The sequence below is a fragment of the Aquila chrysaetos genome, chromosome 12 (genome assembly GCF_900496995.4).
Source record: "Aquila chrysaetos chrysaetos chromosome 12, bAquChr1.4, whole genome shotgun sequence".
In the NCBI taxonomy this organism is placed as follows: Eukaryota; Metazoa; Chordata; class Aves; order Accipitriformes; family Accipitridae; genus Aquila; species Aquila chrysaetos.
The window spans coordinates 42,200,999-42,217,703 of NC_044015.1; positions in this window are offsets into that span (position 1 = coordinate 42,200,999).

Below are 16,705 nucleotides of genomic sequence, written 5' to 3' on the forward strand. Positions count from 1 at the left end.
GCTGTGGCTCTGTCACCCCGACTTCCCGGGGACAGAACTGCCCAGGCTCCTCCTCGGGAGCCGGAGAATGCCAGCGTGTACACCTTCACTTCAGTAAAACAAACTGAGAAACTGTCAGTTACGGGTATAGAATGAAAAAGAAAGTAAATAGGGTCTCGTTTTCACAGACGAGAGAGCGCGCAAGGTTCAGACTGGCTTCTTGGTGTGACGGCCTCAAGGAAATCCCCATAAGAACACACAGAGCGTTTTAAATATGAACAAGACAGAGCACCGGTATGAATATTAATGTTAGAGTGTTCAAGTAAATCCATTATTTAAAAAAAAAAACCCCACTTTTTAAATTAGGATTACAAAACCACTCTGTGGTTTGCTGGTGGCTGTGTTTCAGCAGCGGGATGCCGGCCTCCATTTCCTGCTCAGTGACCGGGGTGCCCGTGGCCGTGGCCGTGGTTGTGGTCGTGGCCATGGTCGTGGCCGTGGTTGTGGCCGTGGTTGTGGTCATGACTGTGGCTGTGGCCGTGGTCATGGTTGTGGCCGTGGTCGTGGTTGTGGCTGTGGTCGTGGCCGTGGTCATGGCCATGGCTGTGCCGGCAGAGTGCAGCCGCCTTGGAGCAGCGCTAGCACGGCTCTTCTCTTGGCGGCTCCTCTTTCAAACTGCCTCCGATCCCCTTTCGCTTTTCTTTTTGGACTGGAAATGATCTGGCAAGATCTGCCGCGCTTAGGTTGACCGGCATTACCTAATTAAGTACATGTAATATTTATAGCAAATGTTATTTTCCTGGCAGTTTTTAATCCCTTTCCCTCCTGTGCTGTAGCCACATCCTGTGGAAAAATTATCTGGAATCTGGTTACGGGACTGGTTTTTATCATATCCACTCTCCAGGTCATGAGGCAAGACGACAGTGTTATTGCTAGTTATTTATAAAAGTATAAAACAGCGTGGGTGCACTGGAAAGATGTGTTGGGGCATCTGGTTTGTCTGCCGCAGAAGGCTGTGTACAAATTCCCTCTTAAAAAATGCCCATAATAATCAGGGAGGACTAAACCTGCACTTTTCTGCAGCTGGAGAAGGTCCCAGGCGAAGGGCTGTGCTGGAATTTTGAACAAGGGCTGTGAAAAGTCTTGCTTTTCTCTACCCCAGAATTAGAAGAACAAGGGGAAAGTACCAGATGAAAAGGAGGCGGTGGCAGGGCAGCTGCTGCAGAGCTCACCGGTCAGGACTGCCCGTACACCAGCAGCAGGTCCTGCACTGCACTGGTGTTTGTGTACACAGCCTATTTAAGAAGTGGTGCTTCACAGACAGGCAGTGCAGCCTGCAAAATTTAAAACCTCGATTAGTAATTTTTTTCTCCAAACGACATTCCTTTATGGCACTGAATAATCAATGTAAGCTTAAACGAGATACCAGCGTCTTAGCGCTGTAGTAGATGGCAACAAATCTTTGGTCACTTTGTCAGCCCCGATCTTTAAAATGAGGTAAATAAAAAAGAGCTTGAAAAAAGCTGGAGGATCCAGTTGCAGCCCAGAGTGCCTGGTACAATCCACTCCTGCCATTGTACCATGTTTTAGTCAGTACAGCAGGTGGCACTTCAGTAACATACATTTTTCCAGGTACTGTTGTTATTGCAGAGTAAAAGCCTGCTTTTTTATGGAATTCAGGGGAGATATTTTAAATATCGACGTATTGATAACTCTAAAAAAAAAAAAAAAAAGGCATCACTGTCACCATGTATGATTGGCACTGGAAATTGAGTGCAAGATTATCTTTGAGTTGCACATGATACAGAACATGAAGTTGGCAAGGTGCATCAAGATCCTGTAGTATACATCTCCATTCAGACCTCCTACAAGCAGGATTTTTCCACTATCACCTGCCTTTTCCTGAGAAATAGGCACTACCCAGCTGCTCCCTTGTTTTTGCTTGGGGGAGGCTCTGCTTATGTGAGTAGGATTATAGGGAGTAACCAAAACCAGAAGTTGGCCCCTAAAAGTTAATTCATTCCTGTGTATCTTCAGGAAATACCCTTTCATAAGTAACAGGAATATCAATCATAAAGTGTAATATCAGGGAGACAAAAAACACCCAGACCTACAGCACAAATTAATGTGTGAGGGAAGGTTTTCTTCACCTTTAATATCCTTCTGCTTATTAAAAAATATTGTCCAAAGCTAGCATGTTAGAAGAAAATCGGTATCTGTTGACTTTAGTAAGAATTGGATTGAACTTCAGCGCACTGAGGAGAGGCATTGTTCTGAAATCCCAGGTTCCTATGGAAATCATGGCTTGTGAATTCGTTACAATACTCTCAGAATTTGGGTCTCTCTCATGCTGGTGTCTGCAGAAACACCGAAGAAGGGTCAGAGCCTGTGCAGAAGAAGTCACAGCCTTCGCGTGGCTTCTGTGCAGATACAAGGGTCGACTTCTACAGAACAAAATTTAAAATGAGCTTGGAGGATACTTCTCTTTACCTTGAATGATAAAATCCTCATGCTGTTCAGGTCAGAAGAAAAACCTCTTAACAGTCATTTCAAGGACAGGAATTTGTTCACAATCCCTGGATTTCCCTTCAGGGAAATCAAGGCATGCAAAACTTACTTTCTACATTAAGAAATGAAACAGAATACGCATAATTTTAAAAATAAGCACAGGCAAAACTGCAATTCACCTGATAATAATTAAGGCTTAAATATTTTAAAAGTTACTAAAATATAATGAGAAGAATATTTAAGTGGCATTTGTTTTTTGCTAAAGGAAACTTCCCAGAGGAGTCTCTGGCCAGGCACCTGCAGCCAGAAGTTTGAAGTGATTAACTGCATTTTGAAACCAGGACCTTTCCCTGTATGTGCAGAGGGGGTGTTTCTGTAACATCCGTTTGTTCAATTCACTTCAAAAACCAGATATATTAAAAGCTGAAAAGCCAACTGGGGACTGAAAAAAAAATTATTTATCTTTCAATTTATGAATAAAAGCAAGGCCCAAGCGGACAAGATCTTCTACAGTCTGGAGGGACGCTGTGACCAGACACAATCTGGTGTTCAACTCAGTGACTATACAGGATATTCCCTTTATTTAATAAACAGTTAGCTTTACTTAAAGATTTTTGATATGCTGATCTTCTTTTCCTGTGTTTCTTACACAAAGTTTCATTTAAATATCTACTCCCCATTTCAGAATAGCTTGTGAACAATTTTATTGGATTCCTGTTTCTATCACAATACATTTTGGCTTCAAATGTGGGTAAGGAATTGATAATAACCAAGTAAATGAGAAATACATCACCCATCATTTTAACATAATGAAACCGAACAGTTGAGAATGAAAAAATGTACAGAAAACTATTTAATTGGCCTGTCTCTAGACAGCCAATTCCTACCAACAAGCCCTGAAAATCAGTTTTCCTGAAGAAAAACTAAATGGTACAAAGGCCAGCAAGATCAAAGTCAGATAATTAAATGAAGGTTGCCTGTGCTTCATAGCTCTTTCACTCTGGTTTTCATGTCCCTTCCTGGTATGATGTCTGCATGCCATGCTCTTTATTAAGCAACTTGGGGCACCTACGTTTTTAAGCATCACTTTGAAGCACTTAATACTTTGTTGATGCTTTCCAAGACATAATAATAATAATAATAATAATAATTTCAGATCTATAAGTTAAAAGAGTGCAGCATGCTTCCATCAAGTGAAATCTAACAATTATGAAAACCTATTTCTGTTGAAATACACTAAATTATACTGCAAAATAGTGTTTGACTGTTTGTTTTTCAAAGCACATCACAACTTGACAGATACTTGTTTAAACAAGAAATAGTGAAAATGTGGTGTCTATGTTAGAAAGTGCAAATGCCATAAGCCATTCAAGACATTCACAGGTTTGTGATTTACCATGAAATACAAGGACTGCTGTGCTGGAAAGCAGTTTTAGGATGTACCATAGCATTTGAAGAGTTGGTCTTTCAAAGTTTGTTTCAATTTTCAAGTGTGACAGACGTTTGGTAATAGAGTTTTTCAAGCAAGTGATGGGTACTGACATGTCGCTCAAACTGACATGCGTTTGGAGGAAAGATTTTCTTCAACATGTGACCTTTACAGAAGGTTAGACATTGCTCGTCATTTAATAATTTAATAGCTAAAGTATGATTCAAGCCTGCAGAGAGTACATAAAATCACAAAATAAATGTTTTAAATAATAGTTTAAATGTGTTTGGTTTAATAAGAGTAGAGTTGGCAAATACTTACTAAATCACTTAAACAGGGGCCTAAAAGGGCCTTGAAGAGGTCACTTAGTCCTCTGCCGTGGTTCAGCGGCACAGTCAGTTCAAGAGACCAGTGATGACAGCTGCCGGTTTAATCCCAGACCAGGCACTCCCTGTCCATGCTCTGTAAACCGCCCTATAATCTAGCCTCTGTCCTTTATAGCCAAGCAACAAGTAGCAATAAGAGATACTTCTGACCTAAATCTTTCTTTCTGCAGATTAAGGGGACTACTTTTTGTCTTTCCATCAGCCGATACAGAAAAGGCCTGATACTGTTCTCTTTTATTAACATCCTCTGGCACTTGTGAAGGGACTGTTCCTCTTCTGCGTACTTAAAACACGGATTTTTAAAACTTCCCCCCTTGGCATTATTTTCTAGATCTTTGATCATTGCTGTTGCTGAGCTCTTGGCTATCCCCAACTGACGGACCCCGCTCCTTTGGTGCAGTGTGAGGGTGCAGATGCATACCGCGCTCTGGCTGAGGACTGTGAATGCGGTAGAAGGACTATTCATTTTGCTTTTGTGCAGTGCTACTATTTGTGCATGTTAAAATCATGCTTACTTTTTTTCCCCAAGAGTATCACCTCATGAATACATGCTCAGTTTATGATTCACCATAGGCCAATGCCTTTTGCAGTACAGTTGCTCTTCCACTTGTTCACTATTTGAGACTTGTATGTTTGATTTCTCCCTCTGAAGTCTGGTACTTTACATGTGGTCTGAGTTGAATTTATTTTTTATTAATTTCAGATCAATTCTCCAAATACCAAGGTAATTCCAAATACTTAACCGGTCTTTCAAATTTCTTTTAATTTTCTTTTTTGATTCAATCTGGATTGCATTTCCTTAACCTGTGCACATGCATGTCACACAGCCTAGGTCACAGGCTTTTCTCAAGTGAGGGTAGATCATACCTGGATATTTCCTCCTGCTTGGTGGAGATGCTGAACGGAGTGAAATGAGGCTTAACATAGAATCATAGAGTCATTGGATCAGTTAGGTTGGATATGCAAGTTTTGTTTTCACATAAACCTTGTATATTTTTTGATACTACGTATGTTATTTGCTGTTCTGTCACATATTAAACATTTTTACATGTCATTAGTAAGCCAGTAGTGGGAAATACTCTGCCTGAACAGTGTGTGTGAAACCACCTCAGCTTTAAAAGGAGAAGTGTGCATGTTCATTGCCTTGACGTGCTTTGCGTATGAGCCTTCACATCCACCATCCACATGTAATATAGAAATAACATGGAGTTTCAACAGTCAAATGTGCAGGGACAATGAAGATGGATCATATTTTATCATTAAATTTTTACTCCAAAACAATAACAATATATTCTCTAACCGAGATTTCTCTGTTGTGACAACAGCCTTTCCTGCAATCAGAATTGTGATACAGATGCATCATTTTCTCCAGCAAATTTTACCTGTCAGGCAGTTGTTTTAGTTCTAGTGCCTCTTCTCAGAAATAAATGAGGAGTCATGATACACTTCACTCTTTTGACAGGAAAATCCAAACATGTATTTGCCCACAGTTTAGTTGACATTTGCACTACAGGTTAGGATTTTCTTTTAGAGCCACAGGAGGTCTGGTTTAGGTTTTTAATCTTAATCTCCAAAGCAGATGTAAAATAAAGTAACGTTTTCATCATCATTTAGGAGAGGTAACCTATCCAGCAAAGGTGTATTTCTGGGTACATGAAAGGGTACATTTAAAAGTGACGCCATCCAAGAATTTACACTGTATCTCCAAAACATTGGAAGAATTACTTTTTAATGCAGCAACTAAATATTCTGTGGCTAGCTAGATCTGACAAGTAGATGTCATAGCTGATGTAATCCAGGGATATAGGTTTTTTTTCTAAGAGAAACTAAGATAGATGTTCTTTAAATTTAAAATTTATACATTTTTTTCCAAGATTTTATTTTAAAAAGGAGCCAGTTTGGAAGAACACCAGTTGCCATGCCCTAGCCAAGTACAGGTTGAGAGGGCCGGTGATGATTCCTTGTTAATACATTCAGAGATGGTAAATGTCAATGAAGGATAAGGATTCTCTGACTTGGAGGATAAATGACAGGATCAAATAGTTATGAATTGATCATGAATACACTTAGATAGAAATTAGGAAACAGAGTCTAGCCATCCAAGAATGAAGGTCTGTAATGGTTTTCCAAATAAAATTGGGGAAGAAGAGTTCTAAATAACTTAAGATGGAGCTTGGTAAACATAAGGAGAGGGTTATTTGATTTGACAGAATAGTTACTGGAGAGGGGGAGCTCTGTCTGTGGTATGAGAGTTTCTGAGTATCACATACACTGGCTTATCCCGGGAATTGGAATGGTGACTGGATCATTATTTTCACTACATGGTGCTGCATAAGTGTGATGCTCAGGGTTCCCCTTAGTCACCTGTGGAGGTCCCAGAGTATTTTTTTCCTCCTTGGCAGGAGGCTTTGTGGCTGCTGCTTCTCCCAGCTTTCTCTGAAGAGCTAACTGATGATGATGAGATCTGGAGTCAGCAGGAAAAGTTGCTCAATTTGCCTTTGGTTTTGGAGGATTGCTTTGGTTGCTTTCACAGAGTAAAGCCTTCAGGATTTGACATGGTTGAATAGCCAGCATATCTATATTCCACCCTATGTTTTTTGGTTTTGGATCAATTGCAAAAGTTCTTGCAACTTCCATAACTTTGTATTTCATAGCGCATGTTTTGCATATTTGCTTGTAAGTTTAGAGGAATTAGGAAATCTTTAGTCAATGCACCGAAAAGTCCACCACTGAATTTGTCCTGCCACGACTCTCTCTGTTTTCTGCAGGGGACATGCTGTGTGACAGCAACAGCTTCTCATGAGGGTGGCTTACCCCATGGTTACCCAAGAAACTGCTCTGTGGCTGCTAGTTGCTGGGTTTCTCTCACTTTTTCTCCTGTTCCACTCCTCTTTTTCCTGACCCACTTCGACGTCTTTCAGGAAAGGACTGAAGGATTCCTCTCTGGAATCAGAGGAGTCTGTCAGACAAGAAAAAACCTGAAGACTTGTCCTTTGTTCCTTTTTCAGCAAGTTGCTGGTGCACCATGGTCTCTGCAGATCATTACGTGAGGACACCGCAGGCTCTTTCCTCTGGTATCTCAGTGTCTCCGGAAAACACAAAAGGCGTTTCCAGTATTCAAACCTGACGGTGTAAGCGAGCAGTGGACTGGTTATAATGATGACACGTGTGTCATGTTTGAGAAGGATGATGTCTGAAGGGCTCTGCGCAGGTAGTGGCTCTGTGCTCCTGTGTCACTGAAGGATTAAGACTCCCAGCAGGAAAAGCAGAAGACACACTCTCTAAACCTGCTGCTTAAAAGAAGGAGATGCGTTTAAGAAAAATATACATAAATAGGCCAATATTTATAATTTTCAAAAGGTATATTTGAACACCATGTAGGTGACATGCAGAATAAATAATGCCCTAAGTGACAGCTATAATTGCTGCGGTTCAAAAAAGCGTATTTTGAAGACAAATTTTTTTGAGCAAAAGCATTTAATGGGCAAGTGCAGTAGAAAGAAAGGTGAGGCATGTAAAAAGAATATCTAATATACATTTTTTAAAAGCCAGGTTGGAAAGGGTTCATCATTTAAGGAGTCATTGTCAAGCAAAACAAGATGTGATTAACCTTTCCCATGCTTGTCCTCCCCTGCTTTTCTTACGCTGCATGGTATCACCACTAATTAGCGTGCGGCTGGAATCGGTGCGATGGGAGGATCTGTTAGATTTCCTCTGCTCACCCTCTCGAGGAACATTCATCACCATGGCATCTGAGCACCTTGCTGCTGCGAAAGCGCCCGTCTGCAGCAGCACAGCAGGGATATTTCGCTCAGATGTACCTGGAGGGCTTCAGAAGTTTCCAGCTCTTTGTGGGGGTGTTTCTTTGCTTCGTCAAAATCTTTCATTTGTCTTTTCGCAGATTCTGCCCTTGTTGAAATCAACAGCACTGCGTGGAAGATTTTGCAGATCAGTGTTTACTCCTAGAAATTTCATGTTAAGTAGACAAAAGTGTAACTTGGTCACAGAAATAATTAACCCCTTTTGTACCAGTCAATTTTAATAATTCTTTTCTACTGTGTACATGTAAGTAAAATGTATTTGGCAAAGTATCACTTACTTTGGCAATCTGTCTCTAAACACAAGTAATACAGTCTGTTCACATGTATCCCAGCTGATGGAAATGTGCCAGTAGTACATTTAAAGGGTAGGGAAAAGTTCCAAAAGAAACTGCACCTAAAAGTTTTTGTACTAATTTTAGCTACAATATTACTATTTTGAGCTATATTTTTGTTAATGAACATTGAATTGTACCTGTTTAGGACTCTGAAGTCAGAGTTAGGCTGCTGACTTCTCCTCCAGTTTCTGAATGGTGTCCTTACACTTGTAGTTCATTGCTGTTGCTTTGCTTTTTGCATCTTACTGACATGAAATATTTTGCTGCTTCTCCAAATTCTGTTTTCGAGAAAATGAAACAAAAAAAATTAACAATGTGGTTTAGGAAAGGAACTGAACAAAACCAAAGAGTGAATAATCAGGAGGGTCCTCCATGGTTTGCTCTGTCATTTCCTAGAGGTGCATCTCTGTGACCTGATTCTCAGGATGTCCAAGGACAACTATGAGTGTTCCTTCACTGCCAGAGAATTTGTGAATTCTCATACATTGCTGCTTACCAGCCAGAATGCAAAAGCAATTTTGTGTCCTCATTTTTACAGCCAATTCTGCTACAAATTTGCACATTTCAGTGAAGACAGTGTCTCTTTTTCCAGAACATTCAATTACAGTAACATCAGACACACAAAGTCATTTTGACAAGTGTCCTATTTACAGAGAAATGAATGGCCACAAAGGAGAAGAATTCTTTTTTTTTCCCCCTCTTCTTTCTTTTATTGTAGAAGAAAACTCTTGAGTAAACTTTGTTTTCCTTAAACTGCAATTATAAATAGAATAAGGAGTTCAAAGTACAATTTCAGTTCACGTCGTGCTTCAAACCAACATGCCACACCAAACCAAATGAAGTCAAGTGAATCCAGACTCAGAGCCCACTCTGGAGATGTGCTGGGTCTCCTGGTCAGAAGCTAGAGAGATGTCAGTGGGCTGACAACTCAACCGATAAGTGCTCTGCACCTCCACAAGACAGAACTTTTTTTTCCCCAAAGCTTTCTGAGATGTATTCATCACGCTTTTCCATGAGGTTGGATCAGATCCTGAATTCAGCGCAAACTCCTGGCAAGTGGACAATCCAAATGCTGAGTGAAGCAGAGGGGTATGCAGAAGGGCTGTCTGAGGTCTCCCACCTGAAGCAGGTCTATCGCCAGCATGGGATCAGGCCAGCCATGGCTTTGTCTAGCTTCATCCCAAACCCTACAGCAAAGCCCAGTACGTCCCCTTACCCCCAGAAGAAATAAAACCCCACCGGTCCCTCCCGGGGACCTCGGGGAAGGTGCAGTCCTCACCACAGACCACCAGTCTTGCCTTACGAATGCTGCCAAAGCCTGAATGTGTTTCCCCCAAAAATGAGCCCTGGCAGTGTGCATGAGCCGCGCTCCCAGGCTCGCAGCGGTCCCACCCAGCCTCCTCTCCTTGCTCCTGCAGCTCCAAACCCTGCCTCGGCCAAAAGCAAAATGGTGCTGGTTCAACACATCTGGCTCCATTTAATGCAAGTAGAAACGAATTTTGTCCTTATTGTGTTAGCAGCTATGCTTTTTTGTTAATGACAGAAATTTTGAGTGCTGTGCAAAATCTCTGCGTTGCTATGGTTATAGCACAGCCATTCCCAGACTCTCCCTGAAGTAGCCAGAAATCAAAAAAATCCAAGGGACACTATGAAAGTAATTCCCAGTAGCATGGGGTTTTCAGATGTTTCTCCTGCTGTCAGTGGGGAATGAAGGTGGCAAACTAGGTTAGTGCCATCGTCTTAGTTCTAAGTAATACAAAATTCATTTACAGCTGGAAACTTTTCAATTTAAATTACCTCCCGGGAGGTATCCAACTTAAAACTTTGGGCCTAATTTCTACAAGCATGTGCAGTTTTTTCCCCCCAAAGCTAAAGCTATCCACATATTCTCTTACCTCCCCTCTTTCCTTCACTGGTTTTTACCCTGCATGTTCATAGTCTTCTCTGGCTCTTTCTCTGCTGTAAGCGCAGCAGGAAGAACGATCCCCAGCATCATCCTTACCAACAAAGCTGCGAGGAGTCCCTCTGCACCAGGCTGTGAAGTTGCTGCTCCGGTCCCTCAGGCGAGGAGATGTTGCACCCACGCGCTCCCACCCTCCCTCTTCATCTGGAGGACCCGTGGGTCTCCGACCCGGCACCCCAGCCCACCGCACCGGGTAATTGCTGCTGCGAGGTAATGGAGACTGACAATTTCATCTTTAAGCTATTTATCAGTTGGTGCTCTGCACATCAGGTGTCACAGGAACATGACAACTCTTGTCAGTGAAACAAGAGAGTCCTGTGACAGGCTTTCAATTGAATTTCTTCACCCAGCACTCCCAGCATTAACACTACGTTAAAACAACTTCATTCATTATTCAAAAAAGGAAAAAAACCCCAGTGAGATCCTGACAAAATACATAACTTTTTTTTGAATCCTAAAAATGCACCTGATTTTGCTTCTTCAGTGCCTTCAGAATAACCTGTCTGGGTTCATTAAGAACAGCTTTATTTGTTGCCAGCGAATAAGCTAACCACGGGTCATTCTGCCAACGTGTGGGAGTCAGTCGTTTGCTATGAATGATTCATAACTCAGGCTGCTTTTTAATAAAACGCTCATGTTAAAATTCTACATATGCTCAGAAGGAAGAAATAAAAATTCCTCTCTATATTTTCATTAGAATTTATAATAAATGACAACCGGGAGATTTATTGTCTTGTATGCATGTCCTTTCTGCAGATGCACCACACTTGTATACAGGCTTCACTTGGCTGCCCACCATCCCGAAAATCACTCTGTGATGTTGCTCCCATACAAACATTTTAGAGAGACAGTTAAGTCTGACTTTCATCTTATATTAAAAAAAATTACTGAAATAGAAGAAGTGAAGGCTCCAGGAGGTGGCATTGTTTGTGTGCCTTCTTCCCTAGAAAAAGACAAAGGCAGTAGTATCAGTGGTGTGACCCATGACTTCTCTCCACTGAGAAAGCAGCAGTGCATCATCACCGAGTCACTGTAGTTCTAAGCTACACACTCTGTATATTCATGACATGTTTTTCATAACTCGGGAGTGTTTTGGTTATTAAGCATAACACCATGCTCTTCCAAGGTGCAAGTGAAGCAGAAAACCTAGCAACGCTGTCCCAGATTTACTGGGGAAAGGTGCTCAGACAAACCCAGAAACAAAGCACGAGCAGTGGCAGTGCCAAGAGCTGACGCATGGCATGTTTGCTGCCTTCTGTTATACCTCATTTGTCCCCCAAAAGTAATACGGAGAAGGGGCATCGCCCTTATATCTGCCAATTATCGCACGGCCCAGAAACAGAAGCCCCTGGGCTGCAGGGCTTTGAGATCTCTCCTCAAAGCCTGCTCTCAGACCGCACCAACTAACTGCAGTAATGCAGATTTCCAGTTTCAGTCTGCTTTGCCGGGGGCTGCTGGTCTGCACTCGCCTGGCAGTGCCAGTTCCCTAAACTACTTCAGTCGTTCACCTGTATTTCTGTCCGGGACATGGGGGACGTTCCTTTTAGCTCCCTCAGCTGCACAGCTGTCCTCTGTGCCATCCCCTGCCACGGACAGTCCAGCACCGTCTCTAGCAGTGAAGTCCTGAGCCTCCATTGGCTTTCACTATAGACTAGTTTGTTCTGCATCTCATACCACATCCCTATGGTAAGAAAGCCAAGACATCGGATATGTGAGCGAAAACCTGCTATTAATTTTGGTAAATCTCTTTACTGCGAGGCAAAGGTTCCTTTTCCTTCATGCACCTTATTTTGCAAGCCCTTTTCCCCCCAAATTCAAGTTCTGCTCGATTGCAGCAATTGCTCAGGTATTGGTAGGACAGTGGGGTGGGGTGGTTGGGATACTATGGAGCTGCTTTCTACCTTCAGCAGGACTACAGCTTTCCCTTCTGCCCCTAAAATGTAGGAGGGAAAAAAATGTTGGTTGTACCTGTTTACATAGATTGGCTTTATGCAGAAGAATTAGTATTCTGCATGGGACCACAAACATAAATTGTTATAGCAGGTCCCCAATGAGTCCTTTATGAAACAAAACATATTGTGCTTGAACCTGTTCATTTAAAGCCCCAATTAACAAATTGATAGCTGCTTATGTCTTTCTCTTCACAACTGCTGAATGATGTGGTACAGATCCCATTCAGGAGCGTAATGGCAACGAACAGCAGGGCTTAATGCGCTGCAGTTTGCCCTTTGATCTCAGATCATTGCAGAAAGGCTTTACCAGAGAATTAGCTTTCCTTTTCTCCTATACTTCTAACTTTGAAGAGTATTTTTCCTGCAAATATTTTTCTCATGTAAACTTCAGTAGTCTGTCTTTGCCTGGATGCTGCATATAATTCCATTTTATTAATGACTATTCACCCCTCTCACTCTACCGCTCTGTTCTCCAGCCTTACTCCTGACCCAGAGGGTTCAAACAGATGTCCACAGATTTCTGCGTCTGATCTAAACACTTTCTTCGGGGGTGCAGTTGTTTGTAAGAAGATATCCAGTTCTGACTTACAGGCCTCTGAGGATGGAGAATGACATCTGCTAATCTGTTTCAATGGTTATCTTTTTTTTCAGAAGTGCATGCTGTCATATATATATTTTAATTATTGGGTCCTTATTCTTTGCTTGTTTGATCCAAATATCTCAGAAAACCAATTTTTATACCCAAAGACCCTGTGGGTCTCTTTGGTTTATGTGGAAGGGTGCTGTAATGTCAATAAAATAAGAGCCAAGAGTGCTCTTGAGATTTAATAGCCACTGTAAGTACTAGTCTAACTCCATTGCCTTCAATAGCACTGCTGAGGAGAAGTGACTATAGAAGAAAGGCCAGGATGTTATGGTTTGCTTGTTTAAAAGTAGAGAACTAAATAGAATATAGGCAGATGGATATGAGGTCATTCAAAACTCATATCAAGTAACACAATGAAGTGAATTGGATGGAAGTTTCATGGCAATCATTGTGAGGGAGCTGATGCCTCTCTAAGTTGCATGGCAACATGCTCAAGACAAAAATAAAACACCCATATGGCTTTGAAAATCTGATTTATTTCTGAGGTAAAATAGTGGGTTTTTTGTTTCTTTAAGGCTAAAGTCTCCTGAGTGAAACGAGTAAGTCCGCTGACACTGGAAAATGTTACCAAGTTTTGAATTTTTCAAGGATTCCTATGTATATGTGCACTCCCATTCTCACTGCCTCTTAATCTGCTCTGCTCTGCACTTGACCAGTTCCTTCTCAGCTTTGGCTGATCTTGACAATTTCCTTTTTTAAGTTGTTCTTCCAAATCCTGGGGTTTCTTTAAACAATTTTTTTTTTATTCTGAATTGTTTTAATTGATGGAGAACAACACCTCAAGTCATTCCTGTAGAGTGGGAGTCTCAGGCCATTGGTCTTGCCTAGCAGACTCTGCTGATGCTGACACATTTCTCAGAACAAAGCCAGGTTGGTTACTGCAGCTTGTGCTGCAGGAGGAAAACAGGAAAAATGTCCCCTCACACAAACGTGAGCTGATTGTGTTGCTACAAAGGACTCCAGTGCCCGAGACACTGCAGACTGCCAGGCATAAGAACTATGAATCATCTTTGCTTACTAATTGGAATTGTCTTTGGGCAAACAACTATAAAAATGCCGGTTATTGTCCTTTTACAGTTTGCTCCTCAAGCAAGAAGACACAGTGGCTCACAGGGAGGGGAAAGTGTGGGTCCAGGAATCAGATCTTGATCCCACCATAGCGAGGGGCAAGGGTGAACGTAGAGATGCAGCTTGGGTGATGCCATGCCCAGGGACTCAGCTAGCCAAGGGCAGTCACTTCAGCAGCCTCCCAAAGGGACAGACCTGTGCCAGTTGATGTCCATGTGGGCATGAGAAAATCCTGCCTATTGTGAACGAGGGGCTTTAAGCAAATCAAGCTCATTGCAGGTTTGCATTACTGTCCCCAGCTTCCAGCCTGGGAAGATCAGGTGAAAGCAGAGTGTTTGAGTGGGTCTGTGGAGGACTTTGTGCCTCCTTGGTACAATGTCAAAGTGCTTTTGATTACTTGGGTTGGAAATAAAGACTTATTAAAACGTTTATAAGCACCTGCAGCATGTCTTGCTGTATGTCATAGAATCATAGAATGGTTTGGGTAGGAAGGGACCTTTAAAGGTCATCTAGTCCAACCCCCCTGCCATGAGCAGGAACACCTTCCACTGGACCAGGTTGCTCAGAGCCCTGTCTGACCTGACCTGGAAGGTTTCCAGGGATGGGGCATCCACCACCTCTGTGGGCAACCTGTGCCAGTGTTCCACCACCCTCATCGTAAAAAATGTCTTCCATATGTCTGTTACCCCTTGGGCATGTGCAGGTGGGATGCAGTTGTTGCCACTGGTGGGGATGCGGCTGAGGCCGGGCGCTGGTGACCACTTCCAGCAGGTGTCATTGCTGGGCTGTGGCGGTCCCCTCCAGCCCTGCCTGCACTTCTTGGGGATGGACCATAAATATTCAGTACCGGATACACTGAGATGTAAAATAGCAGGTGCAACAAATCTGTGGTGAGGATATGTTTAATGGGTGAAGGATTCAATATTCTATCTACTGAGCAAATAACTGCATATAAAAACTCCATCTGTAGCTTTTTATGAATGTTGGGTTTTTTTAATTTAAAACCACAATTTATTTTAAAAAAGTACAGATACTCTTGTTGTGGAAGATGGCTTTGTACAATTAAATGGAAAAATGGATTAAAGGCATTGATAAAAATGTAAATATTTGAGTAGTTTTAGGTTTCGTCTGAGTATATTCAGAACAAAAACACTTGTCCTGTGCAGTTCTTCATGTTCCATTCCCTACAGTAAAATCCTTGCTAGCAATTATGCTTTTTCTTTTGGCCTATTCTTCCTTTGTTTCCATTTCCCCCGCTCTTTTCCCCTAGCTCCTATAGCTCCTTATGCTTCAAGAGCAGCTCTTGATTTCAAGGGAAATGCTGCCACATCTCCGTGTGAGCCAAGTACCTCATCAGCTTCCCTCAGTATAGTTTACTGGAAAACAATGCCAAGTATTTCCATTTATTTCCCCATAATGCCTCTACAACACCCCCCAGTCCTCATCTTATCTTTCATTGGCTACCATTTGTAGGAGTCTTGACATTTATACAGTAAAATTCCAATATTTAGATCAATTTGTGCTTTACAGATCTGATTCAATTACCAATGAAATCAACGGATGTCTTGACTTCTACCAGAAACTTTCACGCTGACCAGATCTTCCGCTCCTTCACATTTGTGATGGCTGAGATTTTATAAACAAATGTATTTTGATCAAAAGCTACTTAATAAAGATAATTTGATTAGCTGCTCTCTGAAATAATTGTATCTGTAGCTAATGCAGCAGTCCCAGTTCAAAGCTAGTAAAAGTGGGCAAAACTTACTGGAAAGCAAAGATGAATTTACCCCATTTACCTTAAGTCGCAGGTGACATCGTGTGGAATATATGGTGCATACGAGGCTGTATGGGCACAGAGCCAGCAGCCAGCTGCTGGACACACTACTGGTCAAGGCCTTACGTCCTCCCTTGTCTGCATTGGGCAGCGTCTGCCCTGGTTTATATGGTGATTACTGGGAAATATGCATCCAGCCTTTCTCATCTCTATGGCTGCTGGAAAATGGTGATGCTCTGTCTCCTCTGCAGAATCCCCCGATGAGCCTCGTTTGTCCAAACCTCCCATCAAACAGATGCCATATGCAGTCAGTCTGCTGGGTGCAAGTGAGTATTTCAGTTCTCTGTGGAGAAGATGACTGTGCGTGCGGCAGTTTAGCCTGCACACTGCCCGAAGAGCTGCTGATGCCACTGCCTGTGTCAAGGGCCGCTGGGGAGAAAAGGCAGTTGTGGGGTGGGATTGGGTTCCTCTCCTACTCCAACAGGAACCTCCATGTCTCCTGTGGCTGGACAATTTCCTGACCCTGATCCGGTTCCACTGAGATTAATGTCAGGTCTGTTGTAAACCACAACGAGTACTGAACAAGACCCGGTGGGAGATTGTCCTTATCTGCTGGGCAGTGATACGCTGACATCTGATCGTCAGACAGTGGAGTCCCGCAGAGCAGCTCGGTGGAACAGCCTCCTGCCCAGCTGGAGGATGGTGGCCTGGAAGAGAAGGACTGTGAGAACTGGAGGTTGTTCCACATGAGATGGTCAACCCTACCCAACATCTCTGGTTGGTCCTGTAGGATAATCCTCCATCTCTCATTATGGCAGCTGTGCCCGTTTCATTTATTTGTCAG